Consider the following 27,723-nt stretch of genomic DNA (forward strand, 5'->3'; position numbering starts at 1 on the left):
TCTCGTCGAGGTTGCGTGAGGCTCTGCGGAGCTCCACCCTCGACGACCAAACCTGGGCGACCCAGCACGCCCGTGAGGCGGCGGCGAGGCAAGCCCTCGAGGTCCCCTCATGGGAGGCGTAGGCCCGGCCATCATAAAGTGCTGGTTCTACAGGAAAATTTTATTCCTCCTCCTGTCAGCAATTTCGCATTGAACAGCATTCTGTTTTCTTTTTAATTAAAATTTGGCCCAGGCTATGTTTGTCACAGTATTGAAACGCCGGAAGCAAGGGGTACCAGTTAGCAATTTAAGTCGGCACTTACGATTACACCCAAAACTCGGAGAGACTTCTGGTTAAGCTGTTTTGATGGGCCCTTATTAGAATTTGACGTCAGGAGTTTGGAATCAAGACAGTTCGGAATCATTTTACGTTATAGCGCCCCAGATAACAAATAAATACTTCCTTGAATCGCATTTTGACAACTGTTCCATATTTGCTACACTTAAATAGAGTAGCCTCTGTCGTCTATTTTCGCATGAAACGGCATTCTGTTAGTTAATTAAAATTTGGCCCAGCCTATGTTTGTCACAGTATTGACACGCCGGTTCCAGAGTTTCAGAGTTACATATTTTGAGCCGTCTTTCACATCACCTTATTTGCTGCACCATTTCATTTTATTTTGTGTTCGTAATAACGATAATTTTCCAACCTATAGAAAACTGATTTCTTTATTCAATCTTACTTCGTCTAATACAAGCCTACAAAAGGAAAGCGGCATCTATAATTATTTATTCTGTTTCGTTCTACAGTCGTCACCGTAAATAATGTGCATATAATCATCACTACAAAGTACCCTAAAAAGTCGTTCACAAATATGGTATATGGTGTGGCTACCTCGTCTCGGAAGTCCTTGTTGTCGCACATGGACCTCACAGTGGATCCTCCCTGTGAAAAAGAGAAATAACTCTTGTATTTGTGTAGAAATAATCTTGTATTTCTGAACTTATTTGCTTCATTGACGACAATTAAAGAACATGTTTACCACTAAAGAGTAACACAGCAATGAACAATGACAATGCCACGCGTTCGTGTTCTCTTACATGCTGCTTTGGTCGTCGTGTTCCTCATTATGCTGCTTACTGTATTTCGTCTATCTAGCGCTAAATACGTCCTTCAGACCAGAAGCGTTAGATTAGAGCACTGCAAGGGCTCCGGCTTACCCGAAAGACCGAGCCCGGTGTGGCCCACGGGCCGGGCCTGGCCGGGTAGGGCAGTTTTTTCACGGGCTCGGGCCGGGCTCGGGCACGGCGTGTGCTTTTTGACCCGGGCCCGGGCCAGGCTCGGGTATTTTGACGAGGGCCTGGGCCCGGCTCGGACTTTCTGGTGGTGTACACGTAACGTGCAGCGAGTTATCCACGCGCGTCTCTACTCTGAAAAACCTGTTGCCCCGGCGCAGCTGGAAGCAAGCAGGGCTACTTGTGTGCACTTTCCTTTTCTTCTTCCGTCGTATTTTGCGCTGTTTGAACAGAATGTAAAAGTCCAGAAGGACTGAAGTCGCCTCAAACCAAAGGATGCCATTGTATTCCTTACCTATATCAATGTAATTAATGCTTTCCGCGCGATGCAAGCGCGTTCGCGACTTGCTGATTCTTCAAAGGCGAGTTGGTAAAACGATGACTGGCAAGATACGATAATTCGTCACGCGGCTGAAATATGGCACTGCGTGCATCCATGATTGCACGCATGTTATCAACCGGCCGTCTAGCAGCAGCGCATTACGCTACACCATGGAGGAGCGCAAAGCTTTCTTTCTCCATTTGCTCCATCCATGCGCTGCGCTCACGACAGGTCATGGCTGCGCTTCGGCTATAGTGTACTAGAATGCAGTTGAGCGGGACGGGCGGCTGGGGCGGCGCATGCTTTGCAGCGAAGCGTCCGACGTGGAAAAATACTGTGGCGGCGCTGCGATAAATGCGGATTCAGCCGCATCAAGGTCGTACCGTTCGAAACTGCTGGCGGCAGGCCTACCGCAAGGAAGCGTATTGGGACCGCTTCTGTTTAATGTTTACATAAATAGCATAATTAACATTGATTTGACAGTAAAGTTTGTTATATATGCAGATGATTGCACCGCGCTTCTTTCTGGTCCTGACGCGACCTAACTGGCTGTTGAATGTAATAATATACTTGACCAAATTAGTTGGCTGGTCTTCCTCAAACTCGCTTAAAATTAATCCTTCAAAAACAGAAGTTATGTTTTTTTCGAGCCAGAAATAAGGCTATTAGGCTAGAGCACGTCATTAGATGTCTTAATGATGACATTGAAATAGTTGAGGAACACACTATTTCGGCATTACACTATCTTCGATCTTACATGGGATTCACACATTTTAAACCTTAGTCAAAATCTTGCGTCTGTCAGTGGTGCGATGTCACGTTGTCGTGCGCTTCCTTTAAATATTAAAATTGAGATATATTATGCATTGTTTGCTTCTCGAATTAATTATTGCAGTTTGGTCTGGCTAACAACAACTAAAACGAACATAACAAAAAGTTGTAATATTGCAAAAACAAAGTTATACGACAGATTGCCAGCCTTAAATATTGTGAATGTAGTCTGAGCGGTTTTCAAATCTTCAACATAATTCGCATGAAGAACATGTATGACTTATCGTGCTCTGGCGTCTTTTTATCATTCAAATAAAATATTTAGGCAGTTTTTAGAAACAACGGCGAGCTTACATGTACACAGGCCTGTGTTAAACACACGCAGCACCGACACGTGGTTTCTGCCACGTTTTCGCACATGTTACGTACAAGCTTCAAATGCTACAATACAGTCTTCCTTTACTGCTGAACAAATACAAAGAAACGAAATACATGTCGAAATCCCAGTTGCGAGCATTTTTTGTAAATGTGTTGTAATAAATGTATTGTATCAATTTTTTGAATGAAATACTCATATTTCTATCTATTTTCTTGTGTATTGATGACACACTTCTTTTATTTTGACCCTACAGTATTTCTTTTATTTTCTGGCTTTGTTTATCAATATATACGGATGCTTACATGTCCACTTCATGCATTATTGCTAAGTATCTTGTTTTTGCCTTTTCGTTGTATCTGCCTTGTAACGGCTAGCTGGACCTCTGTCAAGCCGTCTACACAGCTTTTAGTCCAGGTAGCCATCCAGTACTATCTGGTGAATAAACTGAATGAATGAATACTGCTCGGTAGGGTCATTCGTACTATTTCGCGCGCTGGTATTTGCATACAGACGGCCCAAATGGTGTTCATAATTGCATTTGACATGTATTTATGCCTTAAGAATAAATTAATCTCATTCTGTCCTTTATTTTTATGTTTTTTAATGCCGCTCGGGGATCTTTTTCGGTCTCGGGCCGGGTTCGGGCCACTTTCAAGCCTGGCTCGGGTCGGGCTCGGGCCTAAGGTAAAGGGGTGGTGGGCCGGGCCGGGCGGGTAACGTAGATTATTTCCGGGCCCGGGTCGGACTCTGGTCTCGTCATAAAGCTTTCGGTTGGGCTCGGGCGGGCAGCCCAACGTTCGCACTTCAGATTTCGCTGATCGACGCATAAGCTCATCACTATCGTTCTGCCCGAGTCTAACTTGTTTTTGTCGGCACAGGTTCGACCAATGAAGAGTTGTAGTTCTGCGACTGACCATTCTGCCAGGACCTAATTCTTCGGGGTCACGACAGCGTGACAATATTTTATGAGTTACACCCCATGTTCTTTGCCTGCTCAGTGTATATGAAGATGATGTAAGCTGTGTTCGGTGAGCAGTCGTACTTTAGGCGCCGCTTCCTACTTACCTTGCCACGGAAATATCATAATGCCACATTGTCCAGGGTAACTGTACAACCAAAGTTTTTTTGTGATGTTCCCAAGCCCTGAAGAGAAAAAACGAGCGAGAATAAGTTACCTCCATGGCACGCCGCAGTCACATTGAAAGGAAGAAGAGGAATATTACAGATAGCATTCGCTTTTCGTTTTGACTTTTCATGTATACTTGTTATAGAGAATTAGAAACAGCCGCAGTGGAACGATAAATACATAATAAACACATAATTGGTAGCATAAAGTCTAGAGGGCTAAATATTTCCTTTCCTTCCCGTGTGAATTGCCCTTTTGTTTGCGCTAATTTTCCTTGTCCTATCGATGCTTTAGAACGGGATAATGAAATAGATTTTAATGCAATTAGCATTATTTGCCTAGTTCAGGCGTTTTGTGCCTATCTATCTATCTATTAGACAGACAGACAGACAGACAGACAGACAGACAGACAGACAGACAGACAGACAGACAGACAGACAGACATCTATCCGTCCGTCCGTCCGTCCGTCCGTCCGTCCGTCCGTCCGTCCGTCCGTCCGTCCGTCCTCCGTCCGTCCGTCCGTCCGTCCGTCCGTCCGTCCGTCCGTCCGTCCGTCCGTCCGTCCGTCCGGTCCGTCCGTCCGTCCGTCCGTCCGTCGTCCGTCCGTCTCTGTCCGTCTGTCTGTCTGTCTGTCTGTCTGTCTGTCTGTCTGTCTGTCTGTCTGTCTGTCTGTCTGTCTGTCTGTCTGTCTGTCTGTCTGTCTGTCTGTCTGTCTGTCTGTCTGTCTGTCTGTCTGTCTGTCTGTCTGTCTGTCTGTCTGTCTGTCTGTCTGTCTGTCTGTCTGTCTGTCTGTCTGTCTGTCTGTCTGTCTGTCTGTCTGTCTGTCTGTCTGTCTGTCTGTCTGTCTGTCTGTCTGTCTGTCTGTCTGTCTGTCTGTCTGTCTGTCTGTCTGTCTGTCTGTCTGTCTGTCTGTCTGTCTGTCTGTCTGTCTGTCTGTCTGTCTGTCTGTCTGTCTGTCTGTCTGTCTGTCTGTCTGTCTGTCTGTCTGTCTGTCTGTCTGTCTGTCTGTCTGTCTGTCTGTCTGTCTGTCTGTCTGTCTGTCTGTCTGTCTGTCTGTTGTCTGTCTGTCTGTCTGTCTGTCTGTCTGTCTGTCTGTCTGTCTGTCTGTCTGTCTGTCTGTCTGTCTGTCTGTCTGTCTGTCTGTCTGTCTGTCTGTCTGTCTGTCTGTCTGTCTGTCTGTCTGTCTGTCTGTCTGTCTGTCTGTCTTCGTCTGTCTGTCTGTCTGTCTGTCTGTCTGTCTGTCTGTCTGTCTGTCTGTCTGTCTGTCTGTCTGTCCTGTCTGTCTGTCTGTCTGTCTGTCTGTCTGTCTGTCTGTCTGTCTGTCTTCTGTCGTCTGTCTGTCTGTCTGTCTGTCTGTCTGTCGTCTGTCTGTCTGTCTGTCTGTCTGTTTCCCGCAAATCTGGGTCTGCGCAGTACATGGTAGAAGGCAGCGTCAGGCTGCTGCGCACAGGAAACAGGGTTCCAAATCAACACTCGGAACAACTTGGGTCATTGCGTATAGCGCACTCTGCACTTACGTCCCGATCACCAAAAAAACTTCTGTGACACCGACATGGGTCACTGGGTATACGCGTCTGGGTATTGCGCGTTAGCTTTCTCGCTACCGAGTTTCGGGGATGGAAAGGAGGGAGGCGGTGGACGGGACAGTCGCTCACTAGCTCGTTCGTTCGCGAGAAAGTGTTGTTACTCGTAAAATCCGTCGATGCTACAAGTTTAATATACGTACACCGCAGACGCTTCGAAGGGATGGCATATGGCGGCGAGAGGTCACGTGACATACCATGGCGATGGCGGCGCACGGGCAACAAATGTCATAGGCACAAATTTGTTCAAGTGACTCTAAGTGAGAAGGAGAGAACAGTAGAAGTAGTGGAGTGGGAGATAAGCCTGGCTTTATTTTCACCAGCCGATTTAGATCAACGTAGACTTTGAATCCTATAGTCAACCTTCAAGAGAACCAACCAGCGCTGTTATTTTCTTAAACATGAATTCCCACCAATTCGCCCAAGTTTATCTTCTAGTACTTCAAAAGTAGTTTTCTACATGGTGGTACAGACCAAGTATATTGCGGCACTATTAAAATATCGCGCCCTTTCTTTGTTTTCGCACTATTTAAACAGATAGCAGCAGCTCTTTCAGTGCGAAGGGCGAGCAATGTGAATTCTTGGCGGCACAAGGTTCTGCTCTGCGCTAATCGTCGAATGTCCCAGTGTGAATGAGTCACGGGTTAGGAAAAAGTCGCTGCAGTTAGCCTGATCTATGAATATCGTCTTGGACCGATTTCTATGCATTGAAATGATAAAATTTTTGGGGTCACAGGCAACCGGAGAGATAGGTAAACGGCTTAGGACCCGCGGTCACCTACTTACTTCTTTAAATGGCTGCACTGCTGTAATTCTTGAGCTTTGACATAAGCGCGAATTTCTACGCTAGTGTTAGCCACCTTTAAAGGAGCACTGGAGCGAGGTTTCCAATGACAAAATTGTTTGCGTCAAATGAAGGAGCAAACGCTCTCAACGCTGGAATACTTACTACCTAAATTTTTAACCACAATACTTGTTACTACGAACCAGTTTACGTTTTGTTACCAAGGAGGTGGACTCCTCGTGACATCGTAACACATCGGCTCACTCCGCCGCTGCGATCACAAGGCTGTTACAAATGACCCCTGCCAAAAAAACGAAAAAAAAAACACGCGCAGTACTACTGTTCACTTCTTCATGAGCAACGTACTAACGCCTACCATTATTGCTCCCCACTAGAGCCAGTTTTGATGCGCGTAATTTGTCACGAAACCAATTTCGGTGATCACATCATTCAATTTTGCCTTCGAATTCGACACTAAGCACCGAACTAGTTTTTCATTTTCAGTGTTTTCTTTTGCCATTTCGGGTCAACGTTTTAGTGTTACCTTAAAGCTTTAAGTCATGAATGAATTTTTCATTGATTTTAGTTGCACTCTCGATGGCCGCACTAAAAAAAGGGCGGGAAAGACAGATTGTTTCCCAAATGATGTGGTGGTATTTGCGGATAATAAATATGGATTGCCCGCATCCTCACAGCATATGTGCAAGCGTACAAGAGCTCGTGGAGAACATTACGTCAAGATGTCCTTTCGACTTACCAGGCCAATCGTCTACCTGCATATAGGGACCCGGATCTTCAGTACCATTTCCCAGTTTTGCATGTAAATGGATGGGTTCAGCCTGGCTCAATGCAAGTTCACTTTGTCGGTCTCGCATATCGGGGCTGTAAAAAAATAGTTTTGCTGTGTGTGAGTAGAGTTTTGTCGTTTATTTCGTTTTTCATCCGACCCAAATTGACTGATGATGGTAGTCCTTAGACGATTGTCCCAACCACATAATCATTCGATGGTTTGTAGAAAATTGATACCCGTCTTACAGAGACGCTTCATGAAGACAACGGCACTGCGAAATTATAAATTATCGTCTGCGACAATTGTTAGTGCCATTACCTCAAATGGCCGCACAACTGAAAACAACTTTGTTCTGCAAAAGTGTAGAAAGTTTGACTTGTTGGTCATTCATGACTCTATACGTACAGCGCGTGCTCAGTGGCTATGGTGTTGGGCTGCTGAGCACGAGGTTGCGGGATCAAATCCCGTCCGCGGCGGCCGCATTTCGATGGGGGCGAAATGCGAAAACACCCATGTACTTACATTTAGGTGCACGTTAAAGAACCCCAGGTGGTCCAAATTTCCGGAGTCCCCCACTACGGCGTGCCTCATAATCAGAACTGGTTTTGGCACGTAAAACCCCATAATTTTTTACAGCGCGAAGCAGACAGGATGGACGGTGGACACACAAAGCGCTTCGTCTGTCTACTGTCCGTCCTGTCTACTTCGCGCTGTACACACTGTTGAGCAAGTCGGATAATATATACAGAAAATATCGTAGCGCTGGGATGAATACTTGCGTGGTAGCACCGGAATGACGTCTCCCACGATCTTACGATTGTTTCTAATGTTTCAGTTGCAACTTCCTGACAGCAATGCTTCGCAACACCTTTTACACTTTCCATAATTTCATAAATAAGGCCGCTGAAAATACAAGCTGGAAGCTGGTTACTTGTAAAACATCAACCACATAGCTCCAGATGCAGTAGTTTATGCAGAATTTCCTGTGGAATGAAACAACCAATACATTCTTCAATATCTTTGGGCATTTAATTGCGTAGCTCCAGATGCAGTAGTTAATCTTGAAGTTGCTGTGGAATGAAACGATGAATATATTCTGGAATATATTTGACCACTTTCGTGCACATAACATAAAATGATTCTTTTTACATCGATCCTTCGCACATCGAGTTACGCTAGTTATGATATTCATCTCCGGAGTTGTGTTGCTCAGGTTCAGCACGGAAGCTTTATACTTGTTTAAATATTAGACATTTGTTCAAACTTTAATGAAGTTACAGTTAAATGATATTCCCTTTCAACGGTTCTGAAGTAACTGTGGTGTAACCACGCTGATACAGCCGCTCGATCTGCCCATGACAGTGTCCACTGCGTTGATGTCCTATTGCGAAGAGTGTAGATGCAGTGGGAAAGCTTAGCGCTCTGAAACGCCAGCTTACATTGGTATCAGAAAACCTCAGCAGACTTTACAAACCAGCACCTTTGTTTCCTGGATCCGCATTTAAAGCTTTGCCTACCGCACGGTTTAGCACGATGGAAGGTACCTCTCATCAGTTGTTGCTCGTCGTCATAACTCTCATCATCGTTGCAACAGCCAAAAGTATAGAATGTTATGTTTGTAGTCGAGAGAGACGATTGCGTACGTTCTGTGCTATTCTCGTTTCATATCATGCGCGCACTTTGAGAGCATGATGAAGCCCTGAATGGCTGAAAATGATGACTCCTTTCCACCCGCTGCTAGAACAGCAGCAAAAAAAGGGCCAGCACCCTATTTATGAAGTTCTAAAGTAATTCTGTAGGTTTCTATGACCAAGATATTGCACCTATAGATAACTATGTCTACGTTGTTGCAATGAAAATATTTAGTTTTCGCACTCTCACATCGCGCACTCTAGGAGTTGGCAAAGTATCTAAGATGTTTTATAGATTACAAAATTTTGCGATTTTGTGCGTGGTGGGCTGGACTGGAAAAACTTTATTTAGGTCCTGCAGGACGCGCTTAGGGCGTCCTGCAGTGCGTGGTCTGAAACATTTTTATATCTGTTTCTTTTTCCTTCCAACAATTATCGCCTGCGACTGTTTCTTTCAGAATAAAAATATCGACCGTCTTTTCGAGCGCCGCTACTTCTTTGCAGAGATGAAGTTTTCTTGTGCTATAATTTGAATTCAGGGTTCTTCGGATACGTTAGCAATGATAAGAGGCATAGCGAGAAAACTTGCAGACTTGGAAACTACTGAAAATTTTTCTATAGTAGAATTCTTAATTAGTGCGTCACAAGAAGCCCTAAGTAGCTAACCGATTCTTTTTTCGCTCCTTTGCATAGAGCTGTGAACATTTGTAAGTGAATAACCAAAGCACAGCTCTATGGCGTTACGTGCTGTCAATTGACGCACGTACGGCCCTGATAGATACGTCGAAGCCTTATGACGCTTTGATATACAGTCCGAATTGTTTGTTTTAATTCACACTGCGCGAAACACGGTGTCTTCTTGAGAATCATTGTGCACTGGCTGTAAAAGTCCACCTTTACAATGTATACGTAAACTTTGCAATTGATTCCATTTTGTGCAATCATCCAAGAGTGACATCAATATCTCAACCATCCACTTTAACAATTAACCGCAATATTTCGTGGCCACAATTATGCTAAAAATGTCGAAAAGTTGCGCATTCTAGAACAATACAGAAATGTCTTGCGATGAAGATTATTTACCCCCTTGGCAGAGCAAAGGCTAGTGAAACAGAAATCGTTGTCCGGCTTTTCTTCCTGGTTCCGAAAAACGGCTCAGTTACGGTTGACGTCAAGGAATAAAAAAAAATAACTGTAATCTGTTTGAACCGTTTCATGTTTTTCCTCGTAACCAAAGAACACCGAGATCAAAGCAGATAATATTTCATTAGAACAGTAACACAGGCATAATAACATTGAAAACCGGGTCATGTATTCTGCAGACATCTCTAGAAAAGGAAAACCACAGGCTCCGCAGTAAGCTGGTGTTTCTGAATTGTAACCAAACACCCACTCATTCGTGATTTTTGTTGTATATGGCGTCGGTGTCACATACCCTGCAATTAGAGGGCACGCGCTGGGCAAGTGCCGGTCAAGAAAGCAAGTAGAAGAAGAAACAGGGCTAATGACTATGGCATATCATGTGGCTATACCGTCTTAGTTAACGCGCAAGATGCAACTTGCAAGCACTACCGGGAAGCCTTCTGAAGTGTAACCATTTGTTAAAGCTTCACCTTTGCCTCCTTCCACACACTTTTTGCAGTTCACATGTTGTTACCGCACATTAGGGCTAACTAACTTTGATAATAATAAAATATTGCAACTTTTTTGAAGACACAAGTTGCACTGCACTGGCAAGAGAGATCGTTTATGTACCTAGAATTTGCGTTTGACTCTTAGCACCTCATATTAACTTGTGTGTCGTGCATGCTCAGCATTTACAGGTATAACATTTAATGGCTACACTGTGTAGTCACATTTGGTAAGGATGCTGTTTATGTTATTTGCAAGCTATGGGCGAAAGCACATTGCTTTTGGTCTTTTATGTAGTCACGTTAAACAGCGAAATGGTATATTAGTACAAATACGTACAAATTGGCGCTTATAAATGCCTGAAAACATATATTGAATAAAACTACGAAAGTGCACATGATGATGTGCTAAACAACGACGTTTATAATTGAGGTCTCTGTCTAATGCGTGTTCAAATTTTGTATTTATATAGCCTGATGAATTTAGGAAACTGTAGAACTTATAAGATGAATGGACGAAGGTTAGTAGAGTCATTGGGCTGTGTGTTACCATTGTCTAAAGCATCCGTTAGGGAGCATTACGATCATAAAGGTTTTACAGCGAAGCTGCATACCTGTATACAAGCGCCTCCTCCATTTTTTTTTTTTTTTAACACGAAAGTGTTTTATTCCGGGGTCCACCAAGACTTCACTGACGTATTTCCGTCACGGAAATACGTCATAGAACATAATACAAAGAAAGAAACCAGAAGAAAAAGTTCCACAAACATGCAAAATTTGGGAATCGAACCCACGACCTCTCGGTCCGCGACGATAGATCGCCGAGCGTTTAACCCATTGCGCCACAAACGCATTCGCAGAGAGCTACACAGACGCGCCTTATATATCTAACACTCCTCCGTGTACCCGCGCTCTTGCTCGGGGCGGTGCCGCCGCCTATGAGCAGAAAAGAGAAGTACTGCATTATGACACTAAAGCCCGGGATACATGGAGCGAACTTTCTCGACGAACTTCACGCGTCAAGTAACGACGCGGCGACACGACGCAGGATGTTTGCTGTGTTGCAATACATGCGGCGAACGCCGCCGCGCGTTGGCCGCCGTGTTGGCGGCGGTCCCGGCCGCCCGCTTCGAACTGAATTTGGCGTTGTCCTTGTAGAATTCACTTAGTTGGAAGCAAATGACTGCGTAAACGGCTTTCGCTTAGTCTCAGGCCGCTTCGACGACAGAGTATTATGGATAACCTTGAGTAGTTTTCGAGATCGCTTCTCGTTTCGAACGCGTCTAAGCCTAGCGAAAGAAATATCCGATGCCAACGCCATCTATCGGGGAAGTCGGGAGATAGGCATGACGACAGCATGTGGCCTCTGAGATCAGAAGATTTCTGTTGAAGGTTGTTGTAGAGAGCTTGCACTGCTTGTCTGTTTCCTCGCAGATCAGCGGATATGGGATGTACAAATACAACGCGATTCCTGAGAGATCATACTAGGAACTACTCAATCGGTGCAGAGACATGCAGACACGGCAACACCAACGCGATTGCAGACGACGCGAAAAGGCGCGCGCGCGCGAAACACCAGCATGCATTGCGACCGGAACTAGTGCCTCCTGATTGGCTGTCGTCCACCGCTGCGCGCTAGACGCTTCCGGCGGCGGCGTTCGCCCGACGAAAATGTTTGGACAGGCAGATCGGCTGCGGACGGCAAATTTCTTGACGCCGGCCGTCGGACGTTCGCCGCCCGACGAAGTTCTTCGCTCGGACGCCGGTTATTCGCTCCATGTATTCCGGCCTTAACGCGCACCGACAGTGAACGCTTCGGTGGTCTCAGTACTACGACGCCTCGATGCCAGCATTCGAAGGGACGCTGGCATCAAGAAGCACTACCAACGCCACCTAGGTGGCGTTCACCGTACTCAGCACAGCGGAGCGTGGCCTCCGCAATTAGCTCTGAAAATGTTTCTGAAGTTGATCGCGGAGGCTGCAATTACGACGCGCTGTACGCGCTGATTTGACTCGGTGACGATTCAGTTACGTGCTTTGTCTTGCGCGTTGTATTAGTGTGTCAGTTACGTGCTTCGTCTTTCGCGTTGTGCTAGCGTGTGCAGCGTAGTGCAGCTTCCATATGCACGACGGTTGCTCATGGTCATCGACGTTGGTAGTCGTGATGGAGGAGACGTGCCACCAGGCGTCAGCGTGGGTGCATCAACGCCTAAGGGCGCTTTAGCCACAAAACACCAATAGACATTATATATCAATGTGCAATAAACATTACACTACTTCTGTGAAGACACGTTTCACTTTCGTGTTCTATACCGATTCCTATATAAGAGGGATCAACCACATTTTTTTTCAATTTCAGTGCAATCGCTCGCTCCGCAATGGGAGCCGTTGGTGTGCCTTAGTTCAATGAGTTGCCGGGATGTGACGCTACCCTGAAATAGGGGCCCCTACCATAGATATGCCTCGCATGAGACCAGCTGAATAATTTGTTTTGCAATAAAGTTTATTCACTCACTCACTCACTACCCAGATGGTACGACTGCCTGCGTTACGCATGCGTCTGAGCTACTGAGCGTGCGCAGCTGCCATTCTGGAGGAGATGCGGCAGACGCTTCACGCGTCTGTCAGGATAACTTCCTCCCGACTTCCGTCGTGAGGCGCCACCCAGAGGGTACTCTCCCCCACGACCGTAAAGCAGGCGCAAACGCTAGCCGATGGGGGAAAGTAAGAAAGCGCGATCGGAGAGGCTGGTGAACCGTTGGATCGGCCGCATCTGGCTGGCATTGAAAAAATAGAGGAGGCGCTGCCTCTACTAGCCAAGGAAATTTTCGTGTCGGCGTAAATAAAAAACGCCAGGCTAAAAATTGAATACAATCAGCATATCTCTATTAAAATCAGGCATACAGCATACAGCTCAGCAATCGGTTTCAAAAGAGAAACAACAAAACAAGCATCAAAACCGTGCACAAGACGGATGATAAGGCTCCCGTGAACAAAGAGAACACCCTCCGACGCGTTCCGGTAAAGATTAGGTTTGCAGCTGCTTCGAAAGGGGTTGACGTCCTTCAAAACTCTCGTGAAACCGGTGTCTCTGGTTTCACTCTTTGTAGAGCCACGTGTGTGAATTCAAGTGACGTCACAATGGGAAATCGTGGTGGGTGTCGTTTACAGCGTTCCTTCTCCCGCGTGTGCTTCCCGGTAAAGATTATGGTTGCGTAAGCTACTCCGAGTGGGAAAGTATCCAACACCATATAAATAATGTAGTGACGTCACCACGATCTAGCAACTCATTCAGTTCATTCAAGGCTACGATGGGTAGACCACGGAAAGTAAAGACGCCAGAATAACTGCGTGAATATAATGTCTTTGTAAAGTAATAAAGGGTGTGGTTAAGTACATTTCACTTTTCTCTGGTTTCACTCTTTGTAGAGCCACGTGTGTGAATTCAAGTGACGTCACAATGGGAAATCGTGGTGGGTGTCGCTTATAGCGTTCCTTCTCCCGCGTGTGCTTCCCGGTAAAGACTATGCTTGATTAAGCTACTCCGAATGGAAAAGTATCCAACACGATATAAATAATGTAGTGACGTCACCACGGTTTTGCAACTCATTCAGTTCATTCCAGGCTACCATGGGTAGACCACGGAAAGTAAAGACGCCAGAAGAACTGCGTGAATATAATGTCGTTGTGAAGTAATAAAGGGTGTGGTTAAGTACATTTCACTTGTCTCTGGTTTCACTCTTTCTAGAGCCACGTGTGTGAATTCAAGTGATGTCACAATGGGAAATCGTTGTGGGTATCGTTTACAGCTTCGCTGTCCAACCATCTTCACAGCATGGATTGGAGCCACAGTTTTTTTTAGGAATTTCGCACCCCTCAAACACTTGATTACAATTTCAACTGGTATTACAGGGCAGTTCCCAGTTAAGAATACCGGGAGAATTGCCGTAATCGTTTCAAAGAAAAAAATGAAAAACGTTTTTCCGTTCCTACCCTACTTCAGGACAAGTGATCAAAAATAACATTACAGTTCAAATGACTCTACGTTTATTAAAAGCTGACTCTTTTACATAGTAAAAAAATTGTGAGTCAAATGTGTGTGTCTCCGATTCAATGCTCGCGCAAACTATTTCAATGAAGGATTACTGGTGCCTGCAAAGTCTCCTTTCGCCAAGAGCTACCATTACGTGGAACTATTTATATTTCTATCCCGTGTCAATAGCTATTGAATTCTGGTAGGCAATCGATTGACGGCATTTCTGTTTTTGAGATGATCGTTTTTGCCGTAGCTGCACACCTATCCGCCCTTACATTACCGCTTACTCGGCATTGCTCGAAACCCAGGAGATTCTTACAGCATTTCTATTATTACTTGCTCTTGAGATAGTTTTCACAATGCCGCATTAAAATGGTAACCTGTTCTTTTTTGCGATGTGAATATATAATCTTTTTATGGCAGTTACCTTCCATAGCTTTTTCTACAGCTATGTGAGGGCAGAAAGCTGAGCAGCGTCTTTGGAATGTGATTTGGCAAGCGCAGACATTTTCCCCACGCTTGTCCAATAACGCCGCTGCCCACGTCTGTGCGTTTTTTTAAATAAACTTTTTTGCGAACCCCCCTGCGCCTCCCTTGCTGACCGTGGCTGCCGCCTACTGCTGCTGTCTCGCCGACGAGCTCACACTCGATGATGATGATGATGAGTAGGAGGAGGAGGAGGAAGAGGATTTAATGGCATCTGCTTTGAAACGGGGTGGCTAATAGTCACCTAGCCTGCTTGATTTGTTCAGGTATGCTATACGTGTTTCTTTTTTTATGTAGCATTTTTGTATACATCTCCTTAATCTGATTTTTTAGCCTCAAAATCTACCTTGTACCGCTGACTATGCCTGTAACGGATCAAATCGTATCAATCTCTTCCCTCCTTTTTTTCAGCATTACTCTAAACGTCTCTTGCTTGTCTCGGCTGCTGACTGATTGATGCTTCCGTCCACTTTAAATCATAGCGTATGTTACATACGGGTCTCACTAGGTGAATCCCTTCGCATTCCATTCGGACGGGCTGAGTGGTCTCCGAATTTTCGCTGCAGCATACACATGCCTCATCAAGTTCCGAATATTTGCTCCGGTGTGTTTCTTTCCTTAGGCGACCGGCTCGAGCTCAAATAGCAAGGCACTGCCTTTTGTGTTATCGTACAGATTTTTCCTTCTAATTTCTCTCTTCTCATTCTTGTAAATTTCCATGGCCCTTAGCATTGCCATTTTCTGCTTTAAATAACTGTCTCTGTTTCTCTTCTCTTTCTGATGACTCGTGCTTTCAAATATGACTCGTGGTTTCACAGTTTCAACTACCCTGTACTTGGTTGCCAACTTTCTTGACCTCTTTCTTCAATTTGTGTCCACGCTTTTCAGGTACATATACATGTGCACTTTAGCCACCCATCCATTTTCCTGAGTTTTTCTTCAAAACTAATTTTGCTCTGTGCTTCTTTGACTTCAAAAGAGGCCCAACCCATGTCACCCTACAATGCCCCATTTGTGGCTTGTACCGTGGGCTCCCACAGCCAACTGGCCAACCGATTTTTGGTTAACTTCCAACACCGACAAGATATCTGATTTGAAGCGCAGAATAGCATTTGCGAACGTTAGCGCTGGCCTCACTACTTATTTTCAGATTGCACACACCAGCTCACACTGGTTGTGTCCCCCAAGTGCTCTGTGTTTCATTATTGCTGCATTCCACTTCTCCTTTATTTTCAAATTATCTTGGTGGGTGCTTGAGTAAGTCTTTTTTTTTTCGTTTATGTACACCCCGATGTACTTATATTGCTTGACTGTGGGTATTAGTTGCTTTGAATTGACACCACGTAATTACTGAACTGTCGGACGGTGGTACCATCTAGAAGCGATGGCTCATACTAGATCGCCCGCAGCAGTGAAAGGTAGAGGAGGGAAGACGGCCCGCGCGTGAGGGGCGTTGGCCGCTGGTGGAGAGGGCGAGAGGGCCACGACGCGGAGAGTCTCGATGAGAGGGGAGAGAGCATGGAGTAATATAACCAACTCTAGAGGAAGTCCATGACGTTTGACAGCGCCAACTTCAACAAAGGACGGCGAAAGCGGCGACAGACGAAGACAAGCTTGTCTTAGTCTGTCGGCTCTTTCGCCATTTTTTTGTCTGAGTTCGCGCTATAATATGCCATGTATCCACATCAACTAGCCTGCTCGCATACTCCACAAATCTCTCCACAGCGATCATGCATTGAAACCGGCAACCACTGGGGCGCCGCCATCTTGCTACCTTGTGCAGGCGCCCAGCCGCTGAAGACGAGACGCGCAAGCAACGCTATTCCGAGCCTCCCTCAGTATGGTGGCGCCATCTAATTCAGGCACCGTAAAATTTACATCCCAATTTCATAAATAGGCATCCGATATTTCCGAAAAACATAAGGAATGAATTTCCAAGAACTTGTCACACGAAGCTTGTCACCAGTATACGACAGGCTTCATCAGCGTTTTTCATGGCTTTCCGAATTGGGTTCACCGGCCATTCAGAACTTCCGGAGCGAGGAGGAGCTGTTAGATACGGACCATTAATTAGCATCGGTTAATTTCTTCGACCGCAAGAAGTCGTCGCGGAATTCCGATCTTGGTGCGCGCGTGCGCGTCGACGATGCTACCGGACCCGTCAAACGGGTTGGCGATCCCACCTTCGTGTGCCGCGCATGAAGCTTTTCTCTCCCCATGAGTGACGCTTCCAGAAATACCTCTGGAAACTGGTACTGTTCGAGATCGTTGACCCCGTCCCAGGAAAACCTGCCTTACTACTCCAGAATGTCGTTCGAGAACCACCATTCCCCTCCAGCTGAGCGCCTACCAGGAGAGGAGAAAACGCCGGACGAAGGCCGCCATGAAAAAATAGAGCCCTAGGAGTGTCCCTCTTGGCAAGACGCATCTTGCACGGGCCTCACGATTGGATGAAAATGACGACACCTGTATGGGCCCGACGATCGAAGGAAAATGACGTGACCCCGACGAACTGAAGGGGTTATAAGCCAGAGAAAGATCGAGAGGACGGAGAGGTTCTTCTTGCCACGGACCTCTGCGTCCGAATTGCTGCCGGCCATAACGATGATTCTTTTACTGTTTATTTTACTTTTTCTACTCCTGTACAAAATGTAAATAGATCTTCGTTTCGTTAAGTCCTCCTCAACGTCAGCCAAACTCCCGCACCCAACGGCGAGATCAAATAGTGTGCAGGAAGCACTTCCGCGAGGAAGATTTGGGACAAAGTTGGCTTCACTCAAGGGCGCTCGATGCGCTATCCAGCCCCCAGTGTATATATCAGTGGCATGCAAGCTCACGTTTCGTGGTGGTGCAAAGCACAAATACCTTCACTGCTCAAGGAGTCCCTGCAGGGAAAATGGGAACTGAAAGTGGACGAAAAGTTCAGCTGCCGCAGGTTGAAGCAGAAACAGCAACTTCTGAATCGCGCATGCGCTGTTTTAAAATGAAGCTATCTGCATTTCTCCTGGGCCGGTCAGTCGCTAAGGGGGTTGCTGGTCGCGTTATAACCATGTGAATTCCTCAAACTCTCAAAAACAATTGGGGTAGCTTGCACTGGTGGCGCAAGGCTAATTACACAGCGGAGCTGATCGGTTCCTAGGTTGTCCTGGCTATACGAAGTGATGCTAAGTTATGCGAAGTGTATAAGCATTTCCTCCTGATCCATGTCATCGGGGAACGCCTCGCGAAGCACTTGCAGTCCGAGCACACGTAGGGGAAGTGAGACAAAAGCTATGCACACTGTACGTGCGGCGCGCAGCAGATGGGACGCCGGGATGACGTCACTGCGCATGCGCAGTAGCGCGCAGCTGGTGGGAGCTCGGCCGAGCCGCCGCCAGAGGCGCCAGCTGCAGTCACGGACACCGCGAGCGTTCGACGCTAATGCGGGGAAACGTAGAAGCGCGGATGGCGTCGGCAGCACCGCTGCGCGTTGCCTCCTTGATGATGATAAGTGGTTCTTGAGGGAAAGGGAAAGGTTGGCGCTATCTTCTGCAGCCCTTGAGGGAGCACGGCTCAGCGCCAATGCGTTGCCTCCTTGGTACTGCTACAATTTGTTTCTCTCTCTCTTGCTCTCATTTTCTCTTCCTCTCTCCCGAACATAGCGCGAGACGCTCCACGAGGTGGTTGCTAGGCAACGCAGTGGCAGCCGGCACACATCACGGCCGGCTTAAACAGCTCCGCTGTTAAGAAAAAGCGCGTCCGGCGGAGCCATTTGAATTCGCCCATGTAACACAGCAGCCCGATGCTCTAACCATTGTAGCCACAATCGTTTTTTTTTTTTTTTTCATTAGCCGTCTTTTAATTCTTACACTTACGCCTCATAAGCGCGTTGGAAGCGTAAGAATTATAGTCACGATCACACGTATGCATCGATAATGCCACTGCGAGCTAGCTCTTTCAGATGATCGCTTTGTGCCGATAATGATGATGACTCCGTACATGGCACTACCCACCGCGGAAAATTGGCCAGAAAGCGGGTGTTACATATCGTGCCAACGCCAACTAGCTCTTTGAGGCTATCGCCGCGTGTTGATGATGATCATGATTTCCATAATGTGGCATATACCCCCAATGAAGGACTTGTACCCGAGGCGGGAGGTACATAACAGTATAAAATTCCGACAGAATCCATCTCACGATAATTGTCGACGTTAGTGCGGTTATCGCTGAAGCAATGTAGGGAGAAACCAGCTTGGCGACAATAGCCGAAAAGTACTAATACTTCGTACTTCACGCAAAGTTGTCTGCGACTGTGTCTCTTCTTTTTTATTTTTTTTAGAAGTTTACACTCTGTAATATAGTTTGCTATTTCTTTCGTGCAGACGTTCGTTTTACTCACATGAACGCAACGGTGCCTTACTTGCACACCACAAGTGCCGTATCGGAAGGGCACTCGTAACAAGAACGCGCGAGCGGATGATGTCGCGAAATCGGCGGCGCGCACCGCCGAGTTACTGCTATCGGCACACAAGCGCGCTGCAGCACGCCAGGTTTTCAGCGCCCGGCTGGCCCCGCGGAAAACCACAGTCCCGCTCATCGGCAACCGGAAGCAGTAAGCCTACGCTCAGAACGCTCCCACCTCGCGGTGTACCAGAATGCAACATCTTGCGTACACAGGGGGGCCACGGGCGGCGCTGCATGTACCGGCGGCCATGCTCTCGCAGTGTCTCATTTCATTCCGTGAGCACTGTACAATTCCAATCTGAAGCGCGATCATACTATTATGTACACATGTCAAACATAAAGTCGCATATTCAGTTCACGAACCCTCACTACGGCATTACAAAAAAAAATCGCGTAGTTTGCACTGGAGGCGCGGTGCTAAAGAGACAGCGGGGCCGATGGGCACTTCCTGGCTTTTGGGCTAGGCTAAGCACTACCAAGTCATCCCCAGCATATACAGGAATTTATTCAATAATTATCGATTAGCTATTGATTGGCCATCGATTTCTATCGCAACGTATTGGCTACGTATTAGTGCTAGGCTAAGCACTACCAAGTCATCCCCAGCATTTTCTGGAATTTATTGATTATTAATCAATTACTGATTAGCTATTTATTGGCTATCGATTGGCTATCGATGACTGACTAAGCTTAAGTAGTCCCAACCATGCTTAGCTAGACTTATCCACATTCAGCCTGACTAGTTCACAGGGGTATGTGCCATTGCGCTTGGACCCTTTCTGCACGACCGCCAGGATCGGTCCACATTTTTTGTCCGCGACAGCCGGACTAACGGCTGGCTTAAACATCTCTGCTGGTAAATATATATATATATATATATATATATATATATATATATATATTATAGGTTCGAGAGCGAATTAAACGGAATGATTATACTAGGATATCGATAGCCTAGTATAATCATTGCACAACAATAACCATTTATGAGCTGATCAGCTCATCAATGGTTATTGTTGTGCACTGTTTATTCGAAAACTTAGTTCTTTAAGATATTACTGTGACTCAGTGAAGTTGGCACTTAGAATCCCGCACAGTTGATTATTACTAACTTGATCATTCTAAAGCAAATAACACTTTTGGCAATCTTAATACTATTTAATGCGATTACCATTATTAGAGTACTACACCCAGACAGCCCCCGCAATGCGGGTGAAGTAACCTAAGAATGCTAATAGAATTATTACATTGGGAACTATCATTGTTGTACGTTTGGGATAATATTTTGAAATATAATGCTTTGGTCCCCTATGTTTTTGGGATTATAGTATATAATATATTCACAGATGTGCCTACACGATCAAATAAGACATGCCCATGGACGCTAGGCAAGAAAGAATTAGGTAAAAGCTTCGTTTCTTGAAAAAGTTTATTCTGTGACACAGACTTTCCAGGTCAGCATATAAGGCTTTTAAGTTTAAAAAAGCAGTTATATTGAGATTTCATCCTACAAGAACTCAGTTTCTGGAAAATACGAAGTACATGCTTTAGTATGCGTGCTTTGACACCTTTTCTTTGGTCGACATCCAAGGCAATAAGAGAATTGATCAACATGGGAATATAAAGCTAACAAATGGAATACACGGAATGATCATGCTTAAGTTTCCCAGAATTTTGAAACATTGACTGTGGCGGGTAGCATAATTCTCGTCCCTGAAATGGGTTCCTCGAAGAGGCTGACATTACTAGCACGAGAAGTCGAATCACATAATCAACTAATTAAAAATTGCAAATTAACTGTCGAATTAATTATTTACGGCACATATTGCAATTAGGAATTGTAGCCGGTGAGTTTGCAAGACGTATCCACTTGAAATGATTCTCCAGGATCACACCAGTTTCGAGATATTTCCAAGTGTTAGACCAAATACGTGGGCGTTGCAGTTACTTTTGTGCTTCAATGCACAAGAGAGCGTTTTGTGTAAAAGTGAAACATCAGTGAATTTTCATGGCCAATTAATGGTGCATATCTCCGAACTGGTGTAATTCTGGAAATCTTGCAACCTCACCGGCTACTAATCGCCATTTGCAACATGTGCCAAAAAGATAGGAATTCAGAAGTTCATTAGTGAATTTTTTAGATTAGTTGAATGTGTTTACTTTCTCAGGCAAGTAATGTCCACCTCTCGGAATAATGTCGCTCAAGGATTGGAATTTATCTGCAAAGAATTCCAAAAACTTAAAAGTGATCACTTCGTATGTTAAAGTGAAAATATTAGAGACATCCTTTAAAGTACCCTTACTTCTCTATGTGTGTTCAAACATTACCAAGTGAATTATCATCTACTCTACATAGGACTGAGGCGTACAAAACGTTTTTTTTTTTTTCGCTAGTGGAACCTTCCATATACAACGAAAGTTATGTTGAAAAAGCATCAATATACGTACTTCTTGAGGAAGGGCATGAATAAATTGAAGTCATAGTCCGTCTCATTCAAGTCTACCTTAGTGTAATACATGCATCTTTCTTTTCTCCAGTCGCTATAGATAGTCAGGCTTCTAGCATATATGTAGGTCTTTTGAGTAGTATTTAGCATCTGAAAAAAAAAATAGGTACATACATTGTTACGTGTAGAGCATTTTCTAAGAAAGTTTCTATTTTACTTTCATTTACTTCAGTTAACAAAAGTTAACATTTTTATTTTATTTATTTATTTATTTATTTATTTATTTGTTTGTTTATTTATTTACTTACGTTTACATACTACAGCCATACATTTGGCTATATCAGGAGTAGGAAAAAATCTATGAATTTTACATATTTATTACAACTGTGAAATAGCAGTAAGAAATTCATCTAAAGGGCAATCGCGTACATTTCCTGGCAAAGCATTCCAGCACTTAATCGTGTGAGGGAAAAAAAAGTGTACAAAATCAAGCCTGAACGAGAACTATACGGGAAAATATTAAGAGCATGATATTGTCGAGTATTTGAGGGGGCTCAAAATGAAAAGTAATCCTGAGAAGAACAACGTGTTGAATTTACATAATTGTGCACAGGGACTCCGGAACCGGAGGGAAACAGGGGGGGGGGGGCGCAGTCGCCCCCCCCCTCCCCCACTTTCCGGCCGAATGTTTGGCTATAGTTAAATTTTAAAACTGGTGGTTGTGTGGTCCAATGCTTTCCAGAAGGCCCGTGATCAACTGGACGTACAACGGTGGCACGATGGCCAGTAAAGGAGCCACAAATTAAGGCACGCCACTCAACATACCAGTAACGCTACGGAAACAGATGCACAAAAAATTGGTGGAATATTGACATACACAGGGAGAGGGAACAACACATCAATGGATAAGAAACATTTCCCTCATGCCCCCGCACTTCCCTAGAAAATCATACACAAGCCAGGCAATCACCAGACACTGTATATTTCCAAACTACCTCTTAAGATCCAACAAAACTGACCACAACTCTTGCAAATGCGGAAAACCTGCACAAAAGGTAGATGACCAGCTCATTGACTGCCCCCTAACAAGAGAGGAAAGACTACTCCTAACACGAAAATTGTCGTTGCACTTGAGCGCTGCAGTTGAGCGTTGTACTTCCTCCGGGTAATGATGCCGGTGAGCAGGGTTGTTCCAGGCCGAACACCCTATGCTACCATTATGTCCAACAAGGTGGACAGTAAGAGTAAAATCAATGGACGGGTTAGTTGAGAACAACGAAAGCGTGAAGGCGACTTTGCAGGAACTGGTGCAAGTTCAAAGCTCTCTCAGTGGCACCAGCAAGACAGCCATAAATGATATGAGAAAGTATTAATGAAGTTCAAAACTTTATTGGTTATAAACCTTTCTATAGGCCTGTTTGGTCCATGCGAGGAATTAGCGAGGATGCTTCAACGCCCAGTTTACCGCGCTGCAGGAGCAAAAGAAGCAGCAGAAGCTGTTTGTGACCACTTGTCAAGGTTACGGTCTGACGCCTCATTTGACGTCCTATGGCAGCGGACGAACTCAAGAGCAACAGAGTTAGGTCTAAAGAAACCTCGTGTGCCCAGAGTTTCGCAGCCGCCCAGAAGGCTTCAATTCACATACAAGCCTGGGGAGCCTGCAGCGCTTGACGGCAAGTCGTCACAGAGAAAACAGTTTTTTGCCGCTATCGATCGTATTACCAGCTAGATCCGATGGCGATTTGAACAGCCTGGCATGGAGCAGCTGATTAGCCTCAAGCGCATTTTGACTGACGCTACTGAAGGTCGAAACTTCGCGACAAGCGACCCAAATGAGCTTTTAGGAGCACACGCTGTACATTTTGACGTCAGCAGGCTTTCAGCGCAACTCGTGCTTCTCCCCACGCTCCTGCGTGACGAGGGTCCGGCCGCAAGTGAACACATTTTACAAATTCTGCAGGGGAAGTCTTCAGATATGCGTAATATGATGGACGAGGTTGTCCCATACCTGCAACTCGTGTTTTCTGTGCCTGCATCAGCTGCTTCAGGAGAGCAATCTTTTAGTGTTGTGAGGCGAGTAAAAACATTTTTGCGCAATCTAATGACCCAGAGGAGGCTGACACGCCTTCTCCTCATCCACGTGCACAAGAAGATAGCTGCGGAACTGCACTTGGATAGCGTTATGAAAGTGTTCGTGTCTACAACGGCAGAACGAACAGCGACCTTCGGCCTCCTTTGACAATCTCTCCTGCCCAACGCCCTCTTGTCATCCCAGCCATGAAGCTCGTCAATGTGCGATAATAGCTTTGTACCTAGTGCCTACTTTCGTGTCTACTTGTATCGCATTTGTGTACTTGTGTCAGTCCGCATTTGCTTCGCTGCGGGACCGAATGCAGAAATATTAAAAATGATTTTGCGCAGCTTTCGAACCCGTTTTGTCATTTGCGCGGTCTGCGCAGGTTTTCAGTACTTCTGAAATTTCCACCTATTTTTAAAATGTATACGAATGCAGAATAGGCGAGGATGCAAATATGTAAAATTTTATACAGCTATAATGAATTAAAACATTATATATTGATGTTATTAAAATTACACTAATTATTACAATAATAAAATGTAATATAAATAAATAAGAATTGACAAATATTGAGGAAAAAAAGAATAAACACAACATACAAAGACGACAATACTGGCCCCACCCCACCTCACTAACAAAAACGTTCCGGAGTCCCTCATTGTGCAAAACCATAAAACAATCAAAGTGGCGACGTTTCTGGAGGATGATTAGATTCACATCAGAAAGGTTGGAAGAGGATGAGAAATATCTATCCTAACGGCGACAGATAACCCTAACAGTTCTTTTTTTTTTCCTGTACTGATTAAACCCTTGACGTCGTTGGTATAATGGATATTCCATTTGATAGAGACGTACTCCAATATCGGACGTATTAGCGTTATATAGGTTATAAGTCTAGTGTGTTTTGGCGCGGAACGGAGCGTGCGCTGCAAATAACCAAGGCGTCGAAGGGCTTTTTTGCATGTTAGTTGAATATGTGAGGACCAAGACGTATCGTGCGAAAAAATAACACCCAAATATTTATTTTGGTTCTCGTTTATTGTTAAAAGTTTATATGAAATGAGATATAGAACAATGCCTTTAAGATGATAAAAGGGCAGTTTTGCTGAAGTTGATGGTCATATGCCACTGTTTGCCCCAGCTGCAAAACCTTTCAAAACAAGTGTTAAGAGCGACATGATCAGATTGACATTTAAGGACACGATACATGACTGTGATGACAGGTTGTTTTCTTCAATGATTCTGACGGTTCACTGAGGCGGAGCCTCCGAGTACCCAAGTGAGGACAAAGCTGTTTGTTGGAAAGCACACACAAACTTTTAATACGACTAGAACGAGGGAAAAAAACATAAAATGAACACTCAAAAATACATCACAGCAAGAAACGCACTTAGGGCTTGGATAGCATTAACAGTACACGAGTCCGGGCTGACCACGACTCTGAGGGCGCGTAATGGTCTCGACGGGGAGAAGCGGAGACAAGATGAGGAGAGAAGTGGTGTCGGTCTCGCCAAGGGTCGGGGTGTTGGACCGTTGACCGGGCGACCAGAGCTGCCGCGCTCTGGCGTGGAGATAGAAGGTAGGTGGCTCGGCGGCACGGGCAGACGGTGGCGGCATTCTGGCCAGGCAGCTGGGCGTGGAACTCGGGCACGTAGCCCGACTGCTCACGTTCTGCCCACGGGCACAGAAGCTCGCCCGGCCTCGGGCAACAGTTGGCGATCGGGCAGAGTGGCGACGCCCAGTAAGGCAGGCGGCTTGGCAGCATGGACAGACTGCGGTGACGTTCTGGCCAGGCAGCTGGTCGTCGAACTCGGGCCCGTAGCCCGACAGCTCACGTTCTGCCCACGGGCGCAGACGCTCACCGGCCTAGGGCAGCAGTTCACTAACGGATGGAGTGGAGACGCCCAGGAACGGGTTGAGAGGAGGCCCCGGTCGGGTGAAGTCCTGGTGGCTCGGGTCTGGAACCCGACAACCTGTCTTCACCCCCCGGTCCGGTGGCCGACCTTCTCCATGCGTCGCTCCTTTGAACTCTCCCCACATTCTGCCAGCGTGCCTCGCGTTTCTGCCGCTCTGGCCGATTTATCGTTTGCTCATTGGCTGCTTGAAGCTCCGTAATCTCTTGCGATTGGATGTCGTTTTCTTTTGTTATTTTTCTTCTTGCGCCGCGTGTTCACGTGCAGTTCTTCGACGTTGTCGTCTTTCAACCCAGCACGGAATTCGCCTCGGCGCGCGCACTACTTGTCGTCTGCTTCTTGTCGTCTCCAACCAACGCACCGCGTCGCGCGCTTCACACACCACAATGACGGAATCATCGGCATATAAGCGAATGTTTGAAGAAATATTAGAAGGGAGGTCATTTATGTAAAGTAAGAACAGGAGAGGGCCGAGTATGGAGCCTTGTGGTACACCTGATGAATGCATCTACTATCGGAGACGTACTAGAGTTAAAAAGTACGTACTGTGACCGTTGGGAGAAAATGCTGGATAACCAGTTTACAATACTAGAGTTATTTAAAACGTTTTGAACTTTATGGAATAGTTTAGCATATATGTATGTATGTAAATATGTATGTATGTATGTATGTATGTATGTATGTATGTATGTATGTATGTATGTATGTATGTATGTATGTATGTATGTATGTATGTATGTATGTATGTATGTATGTATGTATGTATGTATGTATGTATGTACGTATGTATACAGATCACCAATCATGCAACCAGCGCCATAAACTATGTCTGTCTGATTCTGTTGCTGAAAAGCTCGTATTGGCTTTTAAACTGGATGCAGTAATAAGAAATTATATGCGAAGCGGTATACATTGATGGTCGCGCAGAGAAAGACCCGCAACAACAGAATCTGCGATGCGAGTTGTTAAGGTGGTTCCGTGAGCGCCCTTCTACTATTCTTTTCTGCTGTCTCTAACACACCCTCTACTTGTGCGAATGCAGAGCTCCGCGCCGGCAGTTAACAACCCTTTACCACAACGACACAAATCCACGGCTGGCGGCTGCAGATTCAGATAACCCACTAACAATCGATCAATCAATCAATATTTACTTTCGCACTCATTAATTTAGAAGAAGGAACGCTGGGACAAGAACTAAAAGTTGCTTGTTTGCAGCTTGGCAGGTTTCTTGCCCCTATTCATAACGAGGACAAAATAACCTGTCTGCACTTTAGTGTGCACAGTGTACTATCAAAGACAGTGTATGAGTTACAATATGTAAGGTGAAATGTACACTCAGTCTGTTAAATATCAGTGTGTTTAGTCAATAGCAAATGGCATGTATGAATACACAGTATATTATGCATAGATAAATATTTTCGTTTCCTAAAGCTTCAAATTGAACATATTAACGTTCCATTAAGATATGAAAACACAGCCAGCAAATTAAAGTGTCTAGAAATGTCCGACAATTTACATCCTATATGTAAAAATGCTACACATGGTAGTTAAAAAATATTTCTTGGAACAGTAGAGATGTATGCTTGCATACAAACACTAGCATTCTTGTATGTTATTGAAAAACAAAACCACTTAATGAAGGAAGTAAGTAGTGACTTCTTATAGCTAAAAGAACGTTATGAAATAAATTACTCGGTTTGAATTAGCTAGTCTCCGTTATTGTTTTCCTAGCAATATTATTTACTTCGAAACCGTTTTTATATAGTTTATTTAATAAGGCATGGGACGCGATTGATAAAACTATTCGATCCATAATTTTTACGACAGAGGGGTAGCAGCCACCTCTTCCGTTCCCTATAATATGGTATTATATAGGGTGTCCCCAGCTATCACGCAGCCCGATTTAAAGAAATAGGAACGGCGTTACGCGAAGCAAACCTAGTGCGTATTGTTTCCAGTGCAGTGAAGTAGCCGCCAGTACTTTTTTTCATTACTGAGATTTAATTAGGTAACTGTAATTAATTATCT

General features: G+C 45.2%; 1 protein-coding gene and 1 long non-coding RNA gene across 2 annotated transcripts in view; both read right to left on the bottom strand.

The window, feature by feature from the left end:
- LOC119461582 (uncharacterized) overlaps positions 1–21,857 on the bottom strand; it is a 29,499-nt gene extending 7,642 nt beyond the window's left edge. Inside the window, exons 1-4 of the long non-coding RNA XR_007468511.1 lie at positions 21,707–21,857; positions 6,999–7,123; positions 3,813–3,890; positions 690–925 (exon numbers count right to left, since the gene is read on the bottom strand). This is a non-coding gene — a long non-coding RNA (uncharacterized LOC119461582). The remainder of the gene's footprint in view (positions 1–689; positions 926–3,812; positions 3,891–6,998; positions 7,124–21,706) is intronic.
- Positions 1–27,723, bottom strand: part of LOC119462752 (uncharacterized) — a 351,136-nt gene that overhangs the window by 76,978 nt on the left and 246,435 nt on the right. The window lies entirely within an intron of this gene.

Source organism: Dermacentor silvarum, chromosome 8, assembly GCF_013339745.2.
Source record: "Dermacentor silvarum isolate Dsil-2018 chromosome 8, BIME_Dsil_1.4, whole genome shotgun sequence".
Taxonomy (NCBI): domain Eukaryota; kingdom Metazoa; phylum Arthropoda; class Arachnida; order Ixodida; family Ixodidae; genus Dermacentor; species Dermacentor silvarum.